The sequence below is a fragment of the Mobula hypostoma genome, chromosome 4 (assembly GCF_963921235.1).
Source record: "Mobula hypostoma chromosome 4, sMobHyp1.1, whole genome shotgun sequence".
Lineage (NCBI taxonomy): Eukaryota > Metazoa > Chordata > Chondrichthyes > Myliobatiformes > Myliobatidae > Mobula > Mobula hypostoma.
The window spans coordinates 153,156,149-153,174,628 of NC_086100.1; positions in this window are offsets into that span (position 1 = coordinate 153,156,149).

Here is an 18,480-nt window from a genome sequence, read left to right on the forward strand (position 1 = left end):
TGGTGACAGTTCAGAAGGCACAAGGTACATACGTCCCAAAGAAGAAGCTGAATTCTAATTGCAGGGTGATGCAACCGTGGCTGACAAGGGAAGTCAAAGAAAACATAAAAGCAAAGATAGAGGATTCGGATGCTTTTACAAATCAACAAAGGGTAACTTAAAAAGTTATTAAGAAAGAAAAGAAGAAATATGAAGGTCAGGGAGCCAATTATATAAAAGAAGATACAAAAAGTTTTCCAGATACATAAAGAATAAAAGAGAGCCTAGGGTAGCTATTGGACCAATGGAAAATTATGCTGGAGGGTATTAATGGTGACAAAGAAATGGCAGATGAACTGTATGGGTATTTTGTGTCAGTCTTCTCTGTAGGAGACATAGCAGTATGCTGGAAGTTCAAGAGTGCTAGGGGGCAGAAGTGAGCGCAGTTGCTATTACTAGGGAGAAGATGCTTGGGAAACTGAAAGGTCTGAGGTAGGTACATCACCTGGGCCAAATAGACTACACCCCAGAGTTTTGAAAGAGGTAGCTGAAGACATTGTGGAGGCATGAGTAATGATCCTTCAAGACTCACTAGATCCTGGCTTGTTTCCAGAGGGCTGGCAAGTTGTAAATATCACTCCACTCTTCAGGAAGGGAGGGAGGGAGGCAGAAGAATGAAAATTATAGGCCAGTTAGTCTGACCTCAGTGGTTGGAAAAATGTTGGAGTCGATTGTTAAGCATGTGGTTTCTATGTACTTGGAGGCACATGATAAAATAGGCCTTAGGGAAAATATTGCCTGACAAATCTGTTGGAATTCTTTGATGATATAAGCAGGATAGAGAAAGGAGAATTGGTGAATGTCATGTACTTAGATTTTCAGAAGGCCTTTCACAAGGTGCCACACATGAGGCTGCTTAACAAGAATCCATGGTATTACAAGAAAGATATTAGCATGGATAGAGTATCGGCTTATTGGCAGGTGGAAAAGAATGGGAATGAGGAGAGCCTTTGCTGGTTTGTTTCCGGTTACTAGGAGTGTCCCACAGGGGTATATTGGGACCGTTTCTTTTTACGTTACATGTCAGTGATTTGGATGACAGAATTGATAGCTTTGTGGCCAAGTTTGCAGACGATACAAAGACTGGTGGAGGGCCAGGTAGTGTTGAGGAAGCAGGGAGACTGCAGAAGGATTTAGACAGATTAGGAAAATGGGCAAAGAAATGGCAGGTGGAATACAGTGTCAGGAAGTGTATGGTCATGCACTTTGATAGAAAGAATAAAAGTGTAGACTATTTTCTAAATGGGGAGAAAATTCAAAAATCCAAGGTAGAGAATTCCTGAAAAGTTAATTTGCAGGCTGAGTCAGATTAGGAAGGCAAATGCAAAGTTAGCATTTATTTCAATGGGACTAGAATATAAAAGCAAGGATGTAATGTTGAGACTTTATAAAGCACTGGTGAGGCCTCAGTTGGAGTATTGTGAGCAGTTTTGGACCCTTTATCTAAGAAAGGATGTGCTGACATTGAATTGAGTTCTGAGGAGGTTCACGAGAATGATTCTGGGAATGAAAAGTTATCATATGAAGAACATTTGGTAGCTCTAGGCCTGTACTCACAGGAGTTTAGAAGAATGGGGGGAAGGGGGGATCACCTTGGAACCTATTAAATGTTGAAAGGCCTCAAAAGAGTGGATGTGGAGAGGATTTTTCCCATGGGGGGTAATCTAGGACTAGAGGGCACAGCCTCAGATCAGAGTGACGCCCATTTAGAATGAAGATGAGGAGGAACTTCTTTAGCCGGAGGATGGTGAATCTGTGGAATTCCCTGCCACAGGCGGCTATGGAGGCCAGGTTAGTGATTGTATTTAAGGTGGTGGTTGAGAAGTTCTTAAATAGTCAGGGTGTGAAAGATTACAGGGAGCAGGCAGGAGAATGTGGTTGAGAGGAAAAATGGATCAGCAATAATGAAATTCTGCCCCTAAGTCTTATGTGCAATTGTGATCCCCACGCTATAGGAAGAATATGATTACGTTAGACATGGTGCAAAAAAGATTCACAAGAATGTTGTCCAGAATGAAGAGTTTGAATTATAAGGAAATTGGATAGGCTTGGTCAGTTTTCCCTGGAGCAAAAGAAGTCGAGAGGTGAGATGGTAGAGGGATATAATTATAAGAGACATTGATAGGGTAGATAGCACAGAGTCTGTTTCCCATGGTAGGGGTATCTAAAACTGGAGGTCACAGATTTAAGATTCAAGGGGTAAATTTTTCATGAAAGGAGCAGCTGTTATCTGGGAGGAAGAAGAAACAGGAACAACATTTAAGAAGCATATGGACAAGTACTTGAATGAGCATGGCCTAGAGAGATTTAGAATTATTGCAGGCAAGTGGGATTGGCATTGAGAAGCATTTTGGTCAAACTAGACACAGTGAGCCAAAGGATCTGTTTCTATGTTATATGGCCACCGTAAATAGTTTATCATTGCACTCTCTGACAAGCTCAACACCCCACCCTGGAAGTTACCATAGGGTGGACTCAATCCCATTGGCCCACCAACAAGCCTGACTGAGGTATTTCATTGATAGGAACAACACTCCCATTAAAAACTCATCACCAGTTCCATGAACATGTCACCACTAATGCCATGGAAAATATGAGACTGCATGCTGAAAGGCAAGGTAATGAGTCACATTGTAAATCACAGTGCAGGTGTAATTTTGCAAACAGGTCCCCAAACAACCATTACCCAGCACCTGCAGCCAAAAAAAGGCTTCAAAATCTAGAAGCTACATTGGCTTTATTTATATAATCACTGCATGATAGCAGAAAGTTTCTTAGCCTTAGCACACCTTTCCCCAGGCAGTATTGCCGAATGACAGTAACTGAAACAAATATGAGGGAATCAGGGCACATTGACATAGAAAAAACACAGAAACATAAAAATCTACAGCACATTACAGGCCCTTCGGCCCACAATGTTGAGCTGACCATACAATCTACTCTAGAAGCTGCCTAGATATTTCTGTACCATATAGCCCTCTATTTTCTAAGCTCCATGTACCTCTTAGGATCTTCTCCAACAACTTGCCCACCACTGAAGTAAGACTATCTGATCTATATTTTCCTGGGTTATCACTACTCCCTTTCTTGAACAAGGGAACAATGTTTGCAACCTTCCAATCCTCTGGTACATCTCCTGTCCCTATTGATGATGCAAAGATCATTGCCAGAGGCTCAGCAATCTTCTCCCTCACTTCCCGTGGTAGCCTGGGGTGCATCTCATCCGGTTCTGGTGACTTAACCAACTTGATGCTTTTCAAAAGAGCCAGCACATCCTCTTTCTTAATATCTATATGCTTAAGCTTTTCAGTCCTCTGTAAGTCATCCCTACAATCGCCAAGATCCTTTTCCATAGTGAATACTGCTCGCCAAGGCCTTCTCACTCTCTGAATTTCATTCTTGAGCTCTTTGCTGGCACCCTTCTAGAGCCCTAACCGTACCTAGTTTCTTGAACATTTCATAAGCTTTTCTTTTCTTCTTAACAAGACTTTCTACATCCATTGTACACATGATTCTTTTATCCTACCATATTTTCCCTGCCTCAACGGAATATACCTATGCAGAACGCCATGTAAATGTTCCCTGAGCATTTGCCACATTTCTGCCATGTGTTTCCTTGAGAACATCTGCTCCCAATTTACGTTCCCCAGTCCCTGCCTAAAAGCATCATATTTCCCTCACCCCAATTAAATGTTTTCCCAAATTGTCTGCTCCTATCCCTCGCCAGCACTATGATAAAGAAGATAGAGTTGTGATCACTACCTCCAAAATGTTCTCCCACCGAGAGATCTGACACCTGACCAGGTTCATTTCCCAATACCAGATCAAGTACAGCCTCAGGTAAAGCTGATCAAGTAAGATCAAGTGACCTTAGCTACAGATATACTTCGCAGAAGTTCTGGGAGGAATTAATAAATTAGTTATACTCTCTTTATCTACTATCACTGTAGCTTTCTTTTGGGACTACGACTAGTGCTATCTCTGAGATTTTATGTGCTCCACACTGCACCAGAACAATAACTTGTGAACCTCAAATATAATATATCATGGATAACTTCTGAACATCTTTTCAAAAGTTTAATCCCCATAATTTCTGTTTCAAATTGATAAAGCACTTCCCTTAATTTAAGAGAAAAGAGAACAAAGATTAGATAAAATTACTCAAAAGTCTGAGATTACTTGGATGCGAACTTGGAAAGAAATGTGTTGACATTCAATTTTCTACAACTTAAAGATAAATTATCTGCACAAGATATTTGTAGAATGAACCGATTTGTAAATCTTTGAAGATTGCTCACAACATTTTTCATGGCAAGATCTTTTGACCCTTTTAAAAATGTTTATTAGAAAGCCTCTCTCAGAGGTCGGGTTAATGCACATACTATACAGTTACAAGGCACATCGTCTTCAAAGACCCCAGGTTCAGTAACTGGACTGTGCTGAACTAGTAAACTAAATTAGACCAGCAGCAGGGGAGCGGTGATCAGGTATTGGGCTCCTATTTAACTGGGGCCTGTATTGGAAGCTGAAACCAGCAGGCAACCAATCTGGATTCAGCTGAAACATCCTGCTCCCACTATGAGCTCAAAGTGCCTCACGCACATCAACACAGCAGCAGAGGGTCCCACTTCTGTCCTGGGGCTGTTGAAGAGTTCTTTTGGAGATACACTTAAGAGAATTAGAAATAGAGAGTTGTTACAGAGAGAAAACCAGCATGGACACCAGTCAGCCCACCGAGTCCATGCCAACCATCATCAGCCCATTTACACTAAACCTACATTAATCCTTTTTTTTATTCTCCCCGCAGTCTCTGCTACCCTTATGTCCTACCACTCACCCACACACTTTGGTCGACTTACCGTGATTATCTCCATTCCTTCTTGAATATTGCAATTGACTCTGGCTCCAGAAGCACACAGAAAACCAAATGTTATGGGACAGAAGGAGGTTTATTTGGCCCATTGAGTCAATAGTAGCTCCTAATTGAGCACTGATATCAATTGTGAGCCCCAGTTATTTCCCCGTTGTCGTGCAAATTATTCTCGATCCCTTGAATGCTATTTATTCTTGATTCTGTTATTTGAACTCTAGAAATAAGCTCCAGATCATGATTGCTCCCTGCGTAAAAAATGTTTTCCTCAGTTCACCTACCCCCTCTTTATATTGTTCAAAATGTTATATCAGTCATGATATCATAATCTCTATCAAAATATCTCTCTCTACCTTCTTTGTTCAAAGGTAAGCAACCCCAGCTTCTTCAGTCGAAACTTATAGCTGAAACTCTACCCACTAAACACTCAAAAGGCCTCCAAGGAATAACTGCCAGCTGGTATATGATTGATCGCAGTGAGGTGGTTTAATGTTGTATGTGGTACATTAAGGGATTGACTAAAAGAAACACAAAGGAGATTTTCCTGAGTCTGTACTAGGTCTCTTGGGCAGCAGTGCAACAAATATCACAGTGAGTTTTGTGCTGACTGCATTAGAGTTTTATGTCAACTTTAAGCTGTTACTCAGAAGGTGAGGAGTCAGGTTACTAGAAAGTTTTTTTAGATGAAGGCTTGATGAAGTATGGAAAAGCATGGAATATTTTGCCATGGTGATAGTTTTAATATGAAAAATATTTAGGTTAAGGTAAGTGGCTATGGATTAAGTGAAAGAGGAGTTAGAGAGCAGAATTAAGGGCTTTGGGGAGAGAGGTGGGAGGTGGCATTGATATGTGACTCATACAAGAGTGATGGTGATAAAAGAAAAACAGGCAACAGAGATAGCCTTAGTCTGCTCTGGCACAGCTAAGAGAGCACAAATGGATTTTTTAATATACTTTAATCATGCACTCTTCCATAGGACTTCCTTTCTGCCAACCTTGGTAAATTCCAAGAAGTTTGTATTCAGGAATTCTATCAGAACATCATAGCACAAGCTCTGCTCTTCAGCATTAGAGAAGTATTACTTAAACACAGCATCTTTAATATAACCACCACCCCCCAATGTTCCGAGAGAATTTCAGTTCCCCCAGGATCCTCTTGTTCACTGTCACTACCTGATGGGTGATGGTTGTAATTGCCTGATGGCTGTAATTACATTGCTCTTAACGCACCTCGTTAATTGCACTGTTCTGTAAATCACAGGGCAAAAGGTTTCTAAAAGCAAGCAAAATGGGAGGAAAGGACAAAATTGCCAGAGGTTGAGTCGTCAGATCTTCAGAACACCTCTAATCAATTTGCCTCTGCTGGAGCACTGAAAGGTTCTTAACTCCAGGAGACCACACTCTCTGCAAAATGAATCCTCAGTAATACCCCTTTATACAACATGTTTGTCTCCAATATGACAATCCCCATTAACAGTAACCTCGTTATTTTAACCCTGTTAGATACAACCCTTTTGCAAAGGTTACCAGAATCTCCTGGTGCTCAGTAAAGTAGTAATGAACCTAGGCCTCTCAGCTTCCAACACACAGGGAAAACCCCACTGTTAGTAAGCAGCGTTATTAAGTGTGTTTTTGCTTCAGCTGCACATATCTGCAAACTTTGCATGTTCATAGTTGCACAAAAATATTCCATCTAGCTTCAGAGTGTTTTCTGAACTCAGTCTCGCGAAAAAAATGGGTAATTTCAAAAATCCTTTTTGATGTGAATCTCCACTTCTTGGACACAAGAGATTCTGTAGGTGCTGGAAATCTTGAGCGACACTCATCAAAAACTGCAGGAACTCAACAGGTCAGGCAGCACCGATGGAAGGAAATAGATAGACATGTTTTGGGCTGAGACCCTTCATCGACCTGAAACATCAACTGTCTATTTTCCCTCCATAGCTGCTACCTGATCTGTTGAGTTCCTCTGGGATTTTACATGTGTTCCTCACCACCTTCTTGAACTACTGCAATCTGAGTGGAGAATATACTACAAAGTACATTGGCAGTGTTTTGAGAGGTTTCTGATTAAACATATCAGCTCCTGCCTGAGAAGCTACTTGGATCCACTCCAGTTTGTCTACCGCCACAACTGGTCCACAGCAGATGCCATTTCAATGGCTCTTCATTCAACCCTGGAACATCTGGACATCAAAGATGCATACCTTAGGATGCTCTTTATCACTACAGCTCACATTCATCCGCTCAAAACTAATCAATAAGCTTTAAGACCTTGGCCTCAATACCTCTTTGTGCAATTAGATCCTTGCTTTCCTCACTTGCAGACCCCAGTCAGTTTGGATTGGCAACAACATCTCCACAATCTCTATTAGCGCAGGTTCACCACAAGGCTGTGTGCTTAGCCCCTGCTCTGCTCGCTTTACAATTATGACTGAGTGGCTACGCATAGCTCCAATGCCATATTTAAATTTGCTGATGACACCATTATCGTTGGCCAAATCAAGGATGGTGATGAATCAGCATATATGAGTGAAACTGAAAATCTGGCTGAGTGGTGCCACAACAACTCTTTCAATGTCAGCAAGACCAAAGAGCTGGATATTGACTTCAGCAGGGAGAAACCAGAGGTCCATGAGCCAGTTCTCATTGGGGATCAAAGCTGGAGAGAGCTAGCAACTTTAAATTCCTCACTGTTATTGTTTTAGAGTACCTGCGCTATCTCAGGAAAGCAGTATCCATCATCAGTGATCCCCACCACCCAGGTCATGCTCTCTTCTCCCTGCTATCATCAGGAAGGAGGTACAGGAACCTCAGGAATCACACCACTAGGTTCAGGGATAATTATTACTCTTCAACCATCATGCTCTTGAACCAATTCATTCAACTTCACTTGTCCCATCACTGAACTGTTCCCACAACCTATGGATTCACTTTTAAGGACTCTTCATCTTATGCTCTCAATATTTGTTGCTCATTTATTCATTCATTTATTTATTCTCTTTTGTATTTGCATAGCTTGTTGTCTTTTGCAGATTGGTTGTTTGTCCACCCTGTTGGGTATGATCTTTCATTGATTCTATTATGGGTCTTGGATTTAATGAGTATGCCCACAAGAAAACAAATCTCAGATATGTATATGGTGACATATACTGTATATATTTTGATCATAAATGACCTTCGATTACCTTGGAGGTTTTTCTTGTGATCGCAAGACCACATTGAACATTGGTAATGTAGAAGACTGCAAGTCTGGTTAAGTGGTTCATTAGCAAGACTGATGGCAAGGGAGCCGCATGGCCACCTTTGCTGCGTGGACTAGACTGTTATGCCATGCAGCCACCAGGGAAGGAGACATCGTGAGAGAGAGCTGGAGTCTGTGCTAGTTTGGAGGCTAGCCTCTCCTTTCGGTGCTGCTCTCCAGTGTCTGCTCGGTGGAATACAAGTTGGATTATGTTGGCAACACACACAACGTGCTGAAAGAACTCAGCAGGCCATGTAGCATCTATGGAAAAGAGTACTGTCGACGTATTGCGCCAAGACCCTTCACCAGGACTGGAGAAAAAAAAAAGCTGAGGAGTAGATTTTAAAAGGGAGGAGGGGAGAGAGAAACACAAGGTGATGGGTGAAACCTGAAGCGGGAGGGATGAAGTTAAGAGCAGGGAAGCTAATCGGTGAAAGAAGGAGGAGTCTGATAGAAGAGGACAGAAGGCAATGCTGAAGGGTGTTGGCCCAAGATGTCAGCCGTACTCTTTTCCATAGATGCAACCTGGCCTGCTGAGTTCCTCCAGCATTTTGTGTGTGTTGCTTGAATTTCCCACAACTGCAAGATTTTCTCTTGTTTGTGACTGGATTATGTTAGTCTGTGGATGCACTAGCACATTACAAGGGATGCTACATTATCAGTCTACAGGCCACAAAAACTCAGGGACTTGGGTTATTTATATATGAATAAATTTTTGTGACTGTATGTTTCTCTGCTGTCGTAACTATATATGCCATATGTGCTCAGTGCTGTGTGTGACTGTTGGTAGAGTGTTTCCCACCTTGGCCCCAGAGGAACGCTGTTTTGTTTGGCTGTATTCCTGTGTATAGTTGAATGACAATTACACTTGAACTTGAAGTCAGTGCAATTGGCCTAGAATTTTTAAACTTTTGTCTCTCTCCCTTCTTAATGAGTGGAGTGACTTTAGTAATTTATTGGTCCTCTGAAACCATTCCTGACTCTAGTGATTCTTGAAAGATCACTGCTAATGACTCCACAATCTCTTCAACTACCACTTTCAGAAGCTTGGGTGACTGACCTCCTTTCAGGCCTATCAGCCTCCCAGGCATCTACTTTGTAATAACAATTGCACTCATTTCTGCTCCCTTATGCTTTTAAATTCATGGTGTTTTCCACAGTGAAGAGGGAAATAAAATATTCTTCAGTTTGTTTACCGTTTCTTTGCTCCACGTTACTACTTCTCCACTGTCACTTTCCAGCAGTGCAATGTTCATTCTTGCCTCCCTTTTACTCTTTACACAGTATATCTGAAAAATCTTTCTGTATCCTCTTTTATATTATTGGCTAGGCTACCTTCATATTTTATATTTTCTCTCCAAATTGCTTTTTTAGTTGCCTTCTGTTGATATTTGAAAGCTTCCCAATGCTGTCGCTTCCTGCTAATTTTTGCAATATTGTAGGCCCTCTCTTTTGCTTTTATGCTGCTGTGACTTCCCTGGTCAGCCACAGTTGACTGATCCTCCCTTTAAAACAACTTTTTGGGATAAAAGAATCCTTTGTCTTCAGACTTACTCTCAGAAACTCCTGCTATTGCCATTCTATCAGCATCCCTGTTAGGGTCCTACACCAAAAAACTTTGGTCAACTCCATTCTCATGTTTCTGTAGTTACTTTTACTCAACTATAATACTAATACATCTGATTTTAGATTCTCCCTCTCAGGCTGCAAGGTGAATTCTAATCAAATCTGGTTCATTGCACAACACCAAATCCAGAATTATATTTTCTCCATGGGCTCGACCACAAGTGGCCTAACAAGCCATCTTGTACATACTCTACCAACTCCTTCTCTTGGGATCCACTGCCAACCTGATTTCCCAGTCCACCTACATATTGAAGCCCCCATGACCACCATAAAGATTCCTTTCCTACTTGCCTTTCCACCTCCTGTTGTAATTTATATCCCGTATCCTGCCTACTATCCAGAGTCCTATGTATAATTCACATCAGGGTCTTATTACCCCACATACACAAGGATTCGACATCTTCTGATCCTATGTGACTTCTTGTTAAGGATTTGATTTCAACTTTTTCCAACAGAGCCACCCCACCCTGCCTTTTGGATAGGATCTGAATACTTGGATCTTTAGCTCCGAGCTGTGACCTTTCAACTATGACTCTGTGTTTCCCACATCATATCTGCCAATTTCTAACTGCACTATAAGCTCATCTATCTTGCTTCGTGTGCAGTGTGCGTTCAAATACAACACCTTCAGTTCTGTATTTGCCCACTTGTCTCCATGTGTCAGGTTTGACTCCATGTTGCCTGAAGTTAGATTCTTATCCCTTTTAAACATTTGTGTACTTTCTGACCATCTAGCCTCTCCTTATGACTTAACCCCTTCAGTCTCAGCAATGTCAGTGTAACTCTCTTTTGCAAAATGTCCGTGTGTTGAGCATTTTCAATATGTTCTTCTTTCATCTTAGATTTTAAGCTTCTGCAATGTGTTGTGTTTGTACAGGTAACTATTATCCCTTTGTGCAAAATCCTTTCTCTAACAGACATTACAGGGAGGGGTGGCTGGTTGGGGGTGACAGCCATGTCAGAAACAGGTTATACCACAGGAAGTGTCACCCTTCTTCTGAATGGGTTTACACATACTCAATTACTCTGTTATTTCTACTTATTCACACCAGAATTCTGGCAGCAGTTCCTGGCCAAGAGAATAGTCCAGCCAGCATCATTAGTTATTTTCGTTGCTATGCTGCCATTTGCTGGAACTATTAACAATGTTCCTTTTCTTGAAACTGAAAGAGACAAACTATTGTAATTGTGTTTTTTGTCTAAGTGTCCTGTTTTCAAATCTTGAGGTTGAATGTGAGCAAATTCGGCTTGGGAACAAGGTTGAGTCATTAATGGCTATTTGTCTGTTCTTTCTGTCATCAAGTAACTGCTAATTGCAAGCTCCTTCACTCAGAAACAGCCATCTTCTCAGACTTGCCATACCTCTGTGATTTAAAGTGTTCATGGGCCTTTTTGTCCTGTAGCTAGTGTCATTAATCACCCACCAATGACCTCTAGTCACGCAAGAAGAGCCTTAGGATTTCTTAATTGCCTATTTTTAACTGTGAGGAGAAGTGGGTGGGTTATTGTTTTAAAACCATATGCGGTAACAAGGCTTCACTGAATCTTGGAATCAAGGAGAACTTATGACTCAAGATGTCCATTTGGCCATGCTGAGTACTACCCTCTGAAATCCCACAATTCCAGATCATTGTCTGTAAGTATGTAGGTCACGGCTCTTCAAGTACACAATTACGTTTTAAGTGTCATGAGAATTGTTGCTTTCTTACAGGTGGTGACTTCATGTGGCCTTGACTTTACCTTGCTTTCTTCTAAACTTTTTAATTACCTTAAACCTAAGCACTCTCGTTTGACCACTCTGATAAAGATAAAAATAAATATTATTTGTCACATGCACATTGAAACATGCAATAAAATGTGTCCTGTGCATCAACAACCAACACAGTTTGTGGTTGTGCTGGGGGCAGCCCACAAGTGTCGGCATGCTTTTGATAGCATGCTCAAATCTTAGTTCCTGTACCGCACGTAACCGTGTGTGGTTCTGGTGCTCTGGATTTCCAGCATCTGCAGAATCTCTTGTCTTCATGATCTACTACCCATATGTCTTTGGAATGTATGCGAGAGGAAATGTGAGCACCTGGAGAAAACCCACACAGTCACAGGGAGAAAGTACAAGCTCCTCACAGACAACAGCAGGTATTAACCTCCGATCGCAGGCACAGTAAGCACACAGCTAACCACTATGCACCCAGATCATCTTCAAGGAGTGATTCCTCAAAAAGGCAACATCCATCATTAAAGACCCCCATCAGCCAGGACATGCTCTTTTCTCATTTCTACCATCTGGGAGGAGGTGCAGGAGCCTGAAGGCACATCAATGATTCAGGAATAGCTTCTTCCCCTCTGCTGTCTGATTTCTGAAAGGACATCGAACCCATCGACACTACCTCACAACTTCTTTCCCCCTCTTTTTGTGCTACTTATTTAATTCAATCTTTTAATATATATAAGTACTTACTGTAATTCAGTTTTTATTATTATGTATTGCAACGTACCGCTGCCACATAACAACAAATTTCACAACCTATGCCAGTGATATTAAACCTGATTCTGATAAGCTGCTGTGCCACTTGTGAAGAAGTTAGATTCTTCCTATTAATTCTGTCAAAGCCTCTCATATCCGTATACATCTCAGTCATAATAAGATTCCTTTTTTACTAAGAAAAGCAACCCTAGCTTATCCAATCTTTTCACATATCTACAATTTTCCAATCCTGGCAATATCTTCATAAATCTTCTTTAAACTTTCTCCAGTGCAATCATACATTTCCTGAAATGTAGAAACCAAACTGCAGTATTCGAGCTGTATTCCAACCAGCTTTTTGTAAATTTCTAGCAAACCTCCATGCTCTTAATGTTCTTTATTGTGTGCATTATGATTTACTGATTTCTTTTGTACATTCTTGGCACTTTAACTTGGAAGCGGCACATTTTTTTTCATCATTTAAAGTGGGTAAAATATTTTGATAGGTTAACTGCTTATTATTTGTTTTAGGTGGTCACAGAATGGGATAAATTTTATAGCCTGATGTATGCAATTTGGCCCACTGCTCTCAGGCAGTGTTTGCTTTCCAACCAAGTCTCTTTGCGTGGACTTTTGACCAATAAATCAAAAATATTTAAATCATTAAGTGTATTCATTATCAGAGCTTTTCACCTGGAACAGTGCAATGAAATTATGTTTAGAGTCTGAAATTATAATTTAGATGCGGCAAAATATGATTTCTGGGCTTCATGGCTAGTCTTCGGTGCCACCTTTGACTTTGATGTGACCATCAATAGACAACAGACAATAGGTGCAGGAGTAGGCCATTCAGCCCTTCGAGCCAGCACCACCATTCACTGTGATCATGGCTGATCATCCACAATAAGTACCCTTTTCCTGCCTTCTCCCCATCTCCCTGCACTCCACTATCTTTAAGAACTCTATCTAACTCTTTCTTGAAAGAATCCAGAGAATTGGCCTCCACTGCCTTCTGAGGCAGAGCAATCCACAGATCCACAACCTTCTGTGTGAAAAAGTTTTTCCTCAACTCCGTTCTAAATTGTCTACCCCTTATTCTTAAACTGTGGCCTCTGGTTCTAGACTCCCCCAACATCGGGAACATGTTTCCTGCCTCCAGCGTGTCCAATCCCTTAACAATCTTACATGTTTCAATCAGATCCCCTCTCATCCTTCTAAATTCCAGTGTATACAACCTCAGTCGCTCCAATCTTTCAACATATGACAGTCCCGTCCTCCCGGGAATTAACCTCGTGAACCTACGCTGCACTCCCTCAATAGCTAGAATGTCCTTCCTCAAATTTGGAGACCAAAACTGTACACAATACTCCAGGTGTGGTCTCACCAGGGCCCTGTACAACTGCAGAAGAACCCCTTTGCTCCTATACTCAACTCCCCTTGTTATGAAGGCCAACATGCCATTAGCTTTCTTCACTGCCTGCTGTACCTGCATGCTTACTTTCAGTTACTGATGAACAAGGACACCCAGATCTCATAGTACTTCCCCTTTTCCTAACTTGACACCATTCAGATAGTAATCTGCCTTCCTGTTCTTGCCACCAAAGTGGATAACCTCACATTTATCCACATTAAACTGCATCTGCCATGCATCTGCCCACTCACCCAACCTGTCCAAGTCACCCTGCATTCTCATAAAATCCTCCTCACATTTCACACTGCTACCCAGCTTTGTGTCATCTGCAAATTTGCTAATGTTACTTTTAATCCCTTCATCTAAATCATTAATGTATATTGTAAATAGCTGCAGTCCCAGCACCGAGCCTTGCCACTAGTCACTGCCTGCCATTCTGTAAAGGACCCATTAATCCCTACTCTTTGTTTCCTGTCTGCCAACCAATTTTCTATCCATGTCAGTACCATACCCCCAATACCATTTGCTCTAATTTTGCACACTAACCTCCTATGTGGGACCTTATCAAAGGCTTTCTGAAAGTCCAGGTACACTACATCCACTGGCTTTCCCATCTTCATTTTCATAGTTACATTCTCAAAAAATTCCAGAAGATTAGTCAAGCATGATTTCCCCTTCGTAAATCCATGCTGACTCAGACCTAACGTGCCACTGCCTTCCAAATATGCCACTATTTCATCTTTTATAATTGATTCCAGCATCTTCCCCACCACTGATGTCAGACTAACTGGTCTATAATTGCCTGTTTTCTCTCTCCCTCCTTTCTTAAAAAGTGGGATAATATTAGCTACCCTCCAATCCGCAGGAACTGATCCTGAATCTATAGAACATTGGAAAATGTTTATCAATTGGGGTTTCTTTTATTTGCTCCCTTATCAATGTCAGTTCTCCATCATGAAGGCTTAGTGCAAATGACCAAACATTTTTCTTCTTTATGAATAAGAAGCCTTAACTTTGTATTGTTCAGTAGAATCTTCTGTTCTTTATGGCTTTCAAAAATCTTCTCAACCATTCCCTAAAATCTCTTTGAATTTGGATTGCCCTTGAAACCTCATGGTTCTCTCACTTGGATCAATAAGGGTCAGTCAAGATGAGCAATATAATTTGTAAGCATCCTGTGTCAGAATTTAGAATTGATGAACTTTACTTAGTTTAATATAGACTGGATCCCAAATAGTTATTATTCAAGATTGTATTGTGGAGATTCACCATTTTGTTTTTCTCCCTTTGTTACCAATATCCTTCTTGGCTACTGGTGTTGACTTTTTCAGTTCAAGGGTCATCAGCTCAAAACATTAACTCAGTATCTTTCTCTATAGATGCTGCCTGACCTGTTGAGTGTTTCTAACATTTTCTGTTTTATTTGATGAATCCAAAACTCTGTATCCTTATTTTAACCAGATGATTTTCAGAATGCCCTGTGCATATCCTCTGGGCTTCCTTTGTGGTTTTATTGTGGTTTTACTGTGGTTTTTTATTGTGGTTTTATGAGATAGTGTTAATGGGAGAAAACTGATTTTCAGTTCACTGCATGAATCTTGACTTTTATTACCATCTACTCTGAGGAATGGAGAACAGAGAGATATGAAACAATTTCTTGACTTCTATAAAATCCTGATTGGCCCCCTTGTACTTTCTGACTCACACAAGTGCAAGAAAATTGCCAAAGAATTTTGAGAAAAACTATTAATATTTTTGTGTAACACACACAAAATGCTGAAGCAGGCCAAGCAGTTATGGAAAAGAGTACAGTCGAATGAAGGGTCTTGACCCGAAACGTCCATGTTGCTTGGATTTCCAGTATCTGTAAATTTTCTCTCACTTGTGAATATTTTTGTGTTGCATGGATAAACTATTTGATAATACTAAGTGGTGGGTGGGTTTGCAAGAATACTCCTAACACTCAGTGTTAATCATGAGAATGTTATTAGTTTTGTCATACTTTTAACTCAACAAGTTGCTGACAAACCTCGGTGAATGCATGCTATAAAGATACCTTGAAGCCTTTGAATTTTATATTCTGTTGAGATTATGTTTGGCATTACATGCTAAGAATAAGCACACTGTAGAAAGCATCACAGTTTGAATTCTCAGTATAAGTACTGTCTGTTGATATGCTACTTTTATTATTGAGAATAATTGTTAATGTGTCATATGTTGCAACTGACTCCAGATTTTTTGGCAATGACTTCTACCCAATCTTGGGTCAGAAGTCTGGATATTTTACATTACTTGGCTCCATTTGCAAGTTCTCATATAATGAAGCAATCCCGCCAAAATTACACCAGGATCTGGACAATGTTCAGAGTTGAGGTGATGGTTGGCAAGTAGCAATGGCACCGTGCAAGTGCTAGGCAGCAGAAGAGAGACTAACCCACTTCCTTTGGTATTCAAGCCCACTATGATCCTACCCACGAATCCCGAGGGTCACCATTACTCAGAGCTTAAGTGGAGTAGCCAGTTCTACAGTGAGTAATTCAACATTTTTGACCCCATGAAGCCCTTTACCATTTTCAAACCACAAATCTGGTGAGTAATGCAACACTTTAAAGTTAGCTGACTGCACTTCAAATGGCATTCATGAGGCTAGACGGTGCAAAGCGGCCAATTTCCCAGAAGGAGAAGAGAAGCAGGCACATGGAACCTTTCCAAGTCCCTGCAATATTGGCATACCTTCATTGTCATTAGATTAAAGTCATATAATTCCGTTTGGAACAGGTTCATCACAAGGACTGCACTGATCCTGAGAGGTGGCAATTTGTGGAGAATCAAATGCTGGCCTTTCTGGCATGTGGGACTAAGAAGCATCCTGCTTCATTGGCATCAGATCTGCCTCCTTAAACCTTCACCCCCTGTACCACTGGCACACCATGTTTGCACCATCAAACACATTGCATTTCAAAACTGAACTAACATGACTACTTCATTTGCATCTCCCAATCCTGTAACCTTTACCATCAAAGAGGACAAGGACATCAGGGTAGAAAACACCAACACCTCCAAGCCACAAATGATCCAACCAAATAGTGCATCACCATTCCTTCATTGACACTAAGCCAAAAATCCAAGGGTTCCATGTTTAAAGTACAAGGTAAATTCTTCACCAGTGCTGATGAAGATTGTGGGGGAGATGTTGCCATTCCAAACTGACTGGGTTCTTGAAGTGAGGAAATCGAGGATACAGTTGCACAAGGAGGTATTGGAGGGTGAGGGTAGAGGTGATGGGTGTTTATCGTACTGGCAGCTCTAAGTTAGAATTTTGCAGGGATCAATGCTGAAGCCTTTGAAATATACAGTATTGCGTTATTTGAGGTGTGGTCAGTGGGTACCATATTGTCTTCATTGATCACATTGGAAGCCACAGAACTGGAGTGGAAGCAGGCTATCTCAGTCCCTGGAAAAGTCTGTGAAGAGGATGACTAACTGTGAAAACTATCATTCTTTGTATTTTTCCGCTTGCATAGGAGGCCAGTTCAGTAATCTGTGGAGTTCATTGCCATAAACAGCTGTGGAGGCTAACTAATAGGGTATATTTAAAGTAAAAGTTGGTAGGTTCTTGATTTTTGAGGGCATCAAAGGTTATGAGGAGAAGGCAAAAAAACAGGGTTGAGAGGAGAAATAAATCAGCCATGATAAATGGCAGAACAGACTCGATGGGCCAAATAGCCTAATTCTCCTCTTATATCTAACGATCTTGTGGTCTTATGTATGAAATAGCACAATTCTTGTACAACTGCACAAACACAAGCACTTTGGTCTTGACAAAGTCAGTTTGTGTTTTTTTTGCAAGCTTCTCCAGATGACCGCAGTAACCATGCCATCTGGTGTTCGAGTGCAGCACTTGACTGCACTGCAAATACCCATTTTACACAAGACCAAATCTTCAGAGGTTGAAATCGGGTTTGCTTTTCCTTAGCATTCAGATTTCACTGTTTCTGTTAACTACAATTGTTAGTAATCATTTAAGGATATTCATAATATATGGCTGTATTTTAAGATAAGGATACAGTACTAACAGTGTTTTCTCTTTTAACTTACTTAGGAACTGACTCCTCAACACCAATGCATCTAGCAAGCTGTTCTGCAACTTTTTAGTCATTTGTATTGTTAGTAATTTAATATTGGGTTATGTAAGAGTGCTGGCTAAATGTTTATCAAAAATGTGGTAAGCACATTGTCAGCTATATAAATTCATGAAGAGGACCTTTTAAGTATAATGTTTTTTTTAATGTTATAATCTAAAGAATTGACCCACTCAAGACAAATTTTGCTTTCATCAATGTTAATAAGCATGAGCAGTAACTAATTTGTAAAACCAATACAATATTTAGTGAGAATAAGAAAAGACTATACAAATCCTCAAGCCTGCTCAACCATTCAGATAGATCATGTCTCATTTAGTCTGAGGCTTCATCTCTTTCCTTGAATCCCTTCTCATCCCAAATCTGAATAACAGCTTTGAATATATTTAATAGTTTTGCATGTGAGATAGAGAAGTCCAAACTTCTGAGAACAGAAACTCTTTGCTCTCTTATGCTTGTGGTCAGCTTTTTCTTCTGAAACTAGGGCCCCTCATGCTAGAATTCCCAATAGGTGAAGCACCTACATTGTCAAGCCTCGATGAGACCTTAAGATTCAATGAGAACATCTCTCATCCATTTAAATTCCAGAAGTAAATGGCAAATCTGTTTAATAGTTTCTGTCAAAGCAACCTTCTGATCCCTGGAATCAAACTTTGAATCTTCACTGCAAGATCTCCAGGTCAA